Here is a 7,176-nt window from a genome sequence, read left to right on the forward strand (position 1 = left end):
GCCCTACCACCCCTGGGAAGATGGGGAACTCACCGGCTGCCTGCTCCTACAGTGTTGTGCCCCAGGTGATTCCAGAGGGTGGCCCCAGCAACCAACACCAAGGCAGTGCATCCAGGAGCACCAGGGAGGAGGAGGAGGCACTACTTTGCCCTCCCCACCCCTTCTAATCACAGCCCAGGAGGCTGTCATGGCTGCAAGAAAAGCCCCTGGTGACTGCATGTGGCCACATTTGAGAAATACTGATTTAGACACAGCCCAGCTGTGAGGGCCCAGAGAGAGCTCTGAGTCAATGATGCCCAAGTTATGGGCCTGAGTGAAAGGTAGAGTTGCCAATTTTGGTTGGAGGTATTCCTGGAGCTTTCATCAGGTGACATAACCTTCAATTAAAGATTAATCTTTAATTCCTGGAGACTCCTGGACAATCCTGGAGGGTTGCAACCCTACTGACAGGCAGGATGATGGTATTGTCCACAGTGATTGAGCAAGGAGGTAGTGGCTGGGGCGGGAGGTGCTTATGGGGCTTTTTTTTAGCCATGTTGAGGTTGAGCTGATGGCTAGATATCCATGAGGAGACGGCAGAGAGACAGGCTTAGGCCTGGTCTACACTACGAGTTTAGGTCAACTTTAGCAGTGTTAAATCGAATTAAGCCTGGACACGTCCACACGACGAAGCCCTTTTTTTCGACTTAAAGGGCCTTTTAAACTGGTTTCTTTACTCCACCTCCGACGAGGGGATTAGCGCTAAAATCAGCCTTTGCGGGTCAGATTTGGAGTAGTGTGGATGGAATTTGATGTTATTGGCCTCCGGGAGCTATCCCACAGTGCTTCATTGTGACCACTCTGGACAGCACTCTCAACTCAGATGCACTGACCAGGTAGACAGGAAAAGCCCTGCGAACTTTTGAATTTCATTTCCTGTTTGCCCAGCATGGAGAGCACAGGTGACCACACAGAGCTCATCAGCACACGTAACCATGATGGAGTCCCAGGATCGCAAAAGAGCTCCAGCATGGACCGAACGGGAGGTACGGGATTTGCTCGCCATATAGGGAGACGAATCAGTGCTAGCTGAACTCCGTAGCAGTAAACGAAATGGCAAAATATTAGAAAAGGTCTCAAAGGACATGAAGGACAGAGGCCATAACAGGGACGCACAGCAGTGCCGCCTGAAAATTAAGGAGCTAAGGCAAGCCTACCACACAGCCAGAGAGGTAAACGGAAGGTCTGGGGCAGAGCCACAAACATGCTGCTTCTACGCAGAGCTGCATGCGATGCTAGGAGGTGCAGCCACCACTACCCCAACCGTGTGCTTTGACTCCGTCAATGGAGAAACACGCAACAGGGAAGCGGGTTTGGGGTATGAGGAAGATGATGATGAAGACAATGACGAGAGCTCACAGCAAGGAAGCGGAGAAACCGGTTTCTCCAACAGCCAGGATATGTTTATCACCCTGGACCTGGAACCAGTAACCCCCGAACTCACCCAAGGCGTGCTCCCAGACCCTGAGGGCACACAAGAGACCTCTGGTGAGTGTACCTTTGTAAATATTACACATGGTTTAAAAGCAAGCGTGTTTAATGATTAATGATTAATTTGCCCTGGCAATCGCGGCCAGTACAGCTACTGGAAAAGTCTGTTAATGTGTATGGGGATGGAGCGGAAATCCTCCAGGGACATCTCCTGAAAGCTCTCCTTCATGTACTCCCAAAGCCTTTGCAAAAGGTTTCTGGGGAGGGCTGCCTTATCCCGTCCGCCATGGTAGGACACTTTACCACACCAGGCCAGTAGCACGTAGTCTGGAATCATTGCAAACAAAGCATGGCAGCGTATGGTCCCAGTGTTTGGTGGCATGCAGACAACATCCATTCCTTATCTCTCTTTGTTATCCTCAGAAGAGTGATATCATTCACCGTCACCTGGTTGAAATGGGGTGATTTTATTAAGGGGACATTCAGAGGTGCCCGTTCCTGCCCAGCTGAACAGAAATGTTCCCCGCTGTTAGCCACGTGGTGGGGAGAAAGGGTGAAGTGATCATCCCAGAGAATTGGGTGTGTGTGTGGGGGGGTAGTTGGGTTTGTGCTGCATGTTAACCCGGAAACCCCAGCCCCTCCTTTTACATTGCAAACCCATTTTAAATGGCCAACCCAATGGGTCCTTGGTATGGGAAATGAGGGCGCTGCTGTTTGAAACCATTCCCACATGTTATGAAGGTTAAAAAAGCCAAGACTATGGCTTACCATGGCTGCCTGCAAGCCGAATTCTGTTGCCTGGAACTGCGTGAGTGATCTCTCACACCAAACCGGCAGGCCCTCAATATAAGAGGAAAAATGCAACCTTGTAACAAAAGCACATGTGCTGTGTAATGTGAACAGCAAAATTTAACGTGAAAGAGTGTACCCATTGTTCTCTAAAATTTGTCTTTTTTAACCACCTCTCCCTTCTCCTCCACCAGCTGCAAATGTTTCTCCTTCGCAGAGGCTAGCAAAGATTTGAAGGAGAAAACGGCAGACTTGGGATGATATGTTAGACAAATTAGAAGATTGGGCCGAAAAAAACCTGATGAGGTTCAACAAGGACAAGTGCAGAGTCCTGCACTTAGGACGGAAGAATCCCATGCACTGCTACAGACTAGGGACCGAATGGCTAGGTAGCAGTTCTGCAGAAAAGGACCTAGGGGTCACAGTGGACGAGAAGCTGGATATGAGTCAACAGTGTGCTCTTGTTGCCAAGAAGGCTAACGGCATTTTGGGCTGTATAAGTAGGGGCATTGCCAGCAGATCGAGGGACGTGATCGTTCCCCTTTATTCGACATTGGTGAGGCCTCATCTGGAATACTGTGTCCAGTTTTGGGCCCCACACTACAAGAAGGATGTGGAAAAATTGGAAAGAGTCCAGCGGAGGGCAACAAAAATGATTAGGGGTCTGGAGCACATGACTTATGAGGAGAGGCTGAGGGAACTGGGATTGTTTAGTCTCCAGAAGAGAAGAATGAGGGGGGATTTGATAGCAGCCTTCAACTACCTGAAGGGGGGTTCCAAAGAGGATGGAGCTCGGCTGTTCTCAGTGGTGGCAGACGACAGAACAAGGAGCAATGGTCTCAAGTTGCAGTGGGGGAGGTCCAGGTTGGATATCAGGAAAAACTATTTCACTAGGAGGGTGGTGAAACACTGGAATGTGTTACCTAGGGAGGTGGTGGAGTCTCCTTCCTTGGAGGTTTTTAAGGCCCGGCTTGACAAAGCCCTGGCTGGGATGATTTAGCTGGGAATTGGTCCTGCTTTGAGCAGGGGGTTGGACTAGATGACCTCTTGAGGTCCCTTCCAACTCTGACATTCTATGATTCTATGATTCTATGTTCACGGAGCTCCAGATGTCCTCCCACGCTGAAAGAGCACAGCAGAATGCGTGGAGGCAGTCAATGTCAGAGTGCAAAAAAGCACAATATGAACGAGAGGAGAGGTGGCGGGATGAATCGTGGGCTGAACAGAGCAAGTGGCGGGCTGAAGATGATAGGTGGCGTCAGCTTGCAGACAGAAGGCAAGAGTCGATGCTCCGGCTGCTGGAGCATCAAACTGATATGCTCCAGCGTATGGTTGAGCTGCAGGAAAGGCAGCAGGAGCAGACACTGCTGCTACAGCCCCTGTGTAACCAACAGCCCTCCTCCCCAAGTTCCATTACCCAGACGCCCAAGAACATGGTCGGGGGGCCTCCGGCCACCCAGTCACTCCACCCCAGATGATTGCCCGAGCATCGGAAGGCTGGCCTTCAATAAGTGTTAAAGTTTTAAAGTTTTAAACTGCAGTGTGTCCTTTTCCTTCCCTCCTCCCCCACCCATCCTGGGCTACTTTGGCAATTATCCCCCTAGTTGTGTGAGGAATTAATAAAAAATGCATGAATGAGAAGTAACAATGACTTTATTGCCTCTGCAAGCGGTGCTCGAAGGGGGGAGGGGAGGGTGGGGTGGTTGGTTTACAGGGAAGTAGAGTGAACCGGGGAGGCGGTCGGAGGGTTCATCAAGGAGAAACAAACAGAAGTTTCACACCGTAGCCTGGCCAGTCACAAAACTGGCTTTCAAAGCTTCTCTGATGCGCACCGTGCCCTGCTGTACTCTTCTAACCGCCCTGGTGTCTGGCTGCGCGTAATCAGCAGCCAGGCGATTTGCCTCAACCTCCCACCCCGCCATAAATGTCTCCCCCTTATTCTCACAGATATTGTGGAGCGCACAGCAAGCAGCAATAACAATGGGGATATTGGTTTCACTGAGGTCTATCCGAGTCAGTATGCTGCGCCAGCGCGCTTTTAAATGTCCAAATGCACATTCCACCACCATTTGGCACTTGCTTAGCCTATAGTTGAACAGGTTCTGACTACTGTCCAGGCTGCCTGTGTACGACTTCATGAGCCATGGCATTAAGGGGTAGGCTGGGTCCCCAAGGCTAACTATAGGCATTTCAACATCCCCAACGGTTATTTTCTGGTCTGGGAAGAAAGTCCCTTCCTCCAGCTTTCGAAACAGACCAGAGTGCCTGAAGACGCGAGCATCATGTACCTTTCCCAGCCATCCCACGTTGATGTTGGTGAAACGTCCCTTGTGGGCTTGCAGCAGCATTGAAAAGTACCCCTTGCGGTTTATGTACTCGGTGGCTTGGTGCTCCGGTGACAAGATAGGGATATGGGTTCCATCTATCGCCCCACCACAGTTTGGGAATCCCATTGCAGCAAAGCCATCCACTATGACCTGCATGTTTCCCAGAGTCACTACCCTTGATATCAGCAGGTTTTTGATTGCCCTGGCAACTTGGATCACAGCAGCCCCCACAGTAGATTTGCCCACTCCAAATTGATTCCCGACTGACTGGTAGCTGTCTAGCATTGCAAGCTTCCACAGGGCTATCGCCACTCGCTTCTCAACTGTGAGGGCTGCTCTCATCCTGGTATTCTGGTGCTTCAGGGCAGGGGAAAGCAAGTCACAAAGTTCCATGAAACTGCCCTTACGCATGCGAAAGTTTCGCAGCCACTGGGAATCGTCCCACACCTGCAACACGATGCGGTCCCACCAGTCTGTGCTTGTTTCCCAGGCCCAGAATCGGCGTTCCACGCCATGAACCTGCCCCAGTAACACCATGATTTGCACATTGCTGGGGCCTGTACTTTGTGAGAGGTCTATGTCCATGTCAATTTCCTCATCACTCTCGTCGCCGCGCTGCAATCGCCTCCTCAGCTGGTCCTGATTTTGCTTTGGCATGTCCTGGCTCTGCATATACTCCAGGATAATGCGCGTGGTGTTCATAGTGCTCATAATTGCCGCGGTGATCTGAGCGGGCTCCATGATCCCAGTGCTATGGCGTCTGGTCTGAAAAAAGGCGCGAAACTGACGGAGGGAGGGGCGACTGACAACATGGCGTACAGGTACAGGGAATTAAAATCAACAAAGGTAGCTGTGCATCAGGGAGAAACACAAACAACTGTCACACAGAATGGCCCCCCCGAAGATTGAACTCAAAACCCTGGGTTTAGCAGGCCATTGATTTCATGGAGGGAGGGGGAAGCAAATGAATACAGAACAAATCTGGTCCATCTATTTTTTACATCTTAAGCTGGCAGCAGACGGTGCAACATGACTGATAGCCATCGGCATCTTCTGGGTGCTTGGCAGAAAATGATGTACTACGATTGATCGCCATCATCATCAAGAATCAGATGCCCAGAGTGGAAAGTTTGGTGCAGTATTTCTTAGAGGAATCTGCTGAAGAACTTTCCTGGATGCCTCTGATTGAACTCACTGAGGAGTATGACGACAACGGATACCAATCGTAATACACCATCCACTGCCAAAAGGCAAGGAGCTGCTGCTGTGTAGCAATGCAGCCCCATGTCTGCCAGCACCCAGATAGCCGATGACGGCTACCAGTCATACTGCACCGTCTATTGCCAAAAGGCAATTAGCTGCTGCTGTGTAGCAATGCAGTACCACATCTGCCGGCACCCAGATGACATATGGTGACGGTGAGCTGAGCTGAGCAGGCTCCATGCTTGCCACGGTATGTTGTCTGCACAGGTAACCCAGGTAAAAAGGCATGACTCGATTGTCTGCCGTTGCTCTGACAGTGGGGGAGGGGCCTGACGACATGTACCCAGAACCCCCCGCGACACTGTTTTTGCATCATCAGGCATTGGGATCTCAACCCAGAATTCCAATGGGCGGCGGAGACTGCGGGAACTGTGGGATAGCTACCCATAGTGCAACGCTCCGGAAGTCGACGCTAGCCTCGGTACTGTGGACGCGGTCCACCGACTTAATGCACTTAGAGCATTTTATGTGGGGACACACACAATCGACTGTATAAAATCGATATCTATAAAACCGGCTTCTATAAATTCGACCTAATTTCGTAGTGTAGACATACCCTTAGATTTTAGTTTGGACAGAAGGAGACAGGTGTAGAGTACAAAGCTACATCAGTGAGTTGTCAGCAGGTAGTTGAATTTGTGTTTTGCGGATGAGATTACCCAGAGATAAGTGATTTAGGGATCTTCTAGATGAGAAATTTGCACCATTTTAATTTAAGGTGTTGTTTTATATTGATTTAGTTAAGCAAAAGTCTAGATGGGGGTGGAATCTTTGTTCCATTTAGTTTAAATCAATTAGGAATCTGTTTAAGCTAAACCAAAATACGTGTGTTTACATAGGGCTTTGCAGCAGTTTAACTAAATTGGCTGAAAACGTGATTTGTTAAATCAGTTCAACTTTCTTGTGTAGATGAGATACAGCGTGTCCACAGAGCTAGACATTAATGTAGAATTGGGATCTCTGTCTCCCTTGCATCCTTTTGACAACTTGTGTTTATACATACAACTCTGTCTGCCCTCTGCAGGATCAACCTCTCCACCCTCCCCGCACCCAGCACTGCTCAGCCACATACACTTCTTCCACCAGGAGACCATACAGCCATTCACTCAGAGCCAGATTCTCAAAGGTAATAGTAACCTAAAGATGTAGATAGGTGCCCCGTGGGCTTCAATGGGAATTTGGTGTCCAGCTGCTTTTGAAAATCCCACTAGGCGTTTATCTGTATATCTAGGCATCCCGTTACCTTTAAAAATCCAGCTCACTGTGGTGTGTCCTCTCTTCCTGCCCAGTATCACCCCACTGGCCTCTCAGCCAGTAATGTGAGAAT

The sequence above is a fragment of the Chrysemys picta genome, chromosome 1 (assembly GCF_011386835.1).
Source record: "Chrysemys picta bellii isolate R12L10 chromosome 1, ASM1138683v2, whole genome shotgun sequence".
Taxonomy (NCBI): domain Eukaryota; kingdom Metazoa; phylum Chordata; order Testudines; family Emydidae; genus Chrysemys; species Chrysemys picta.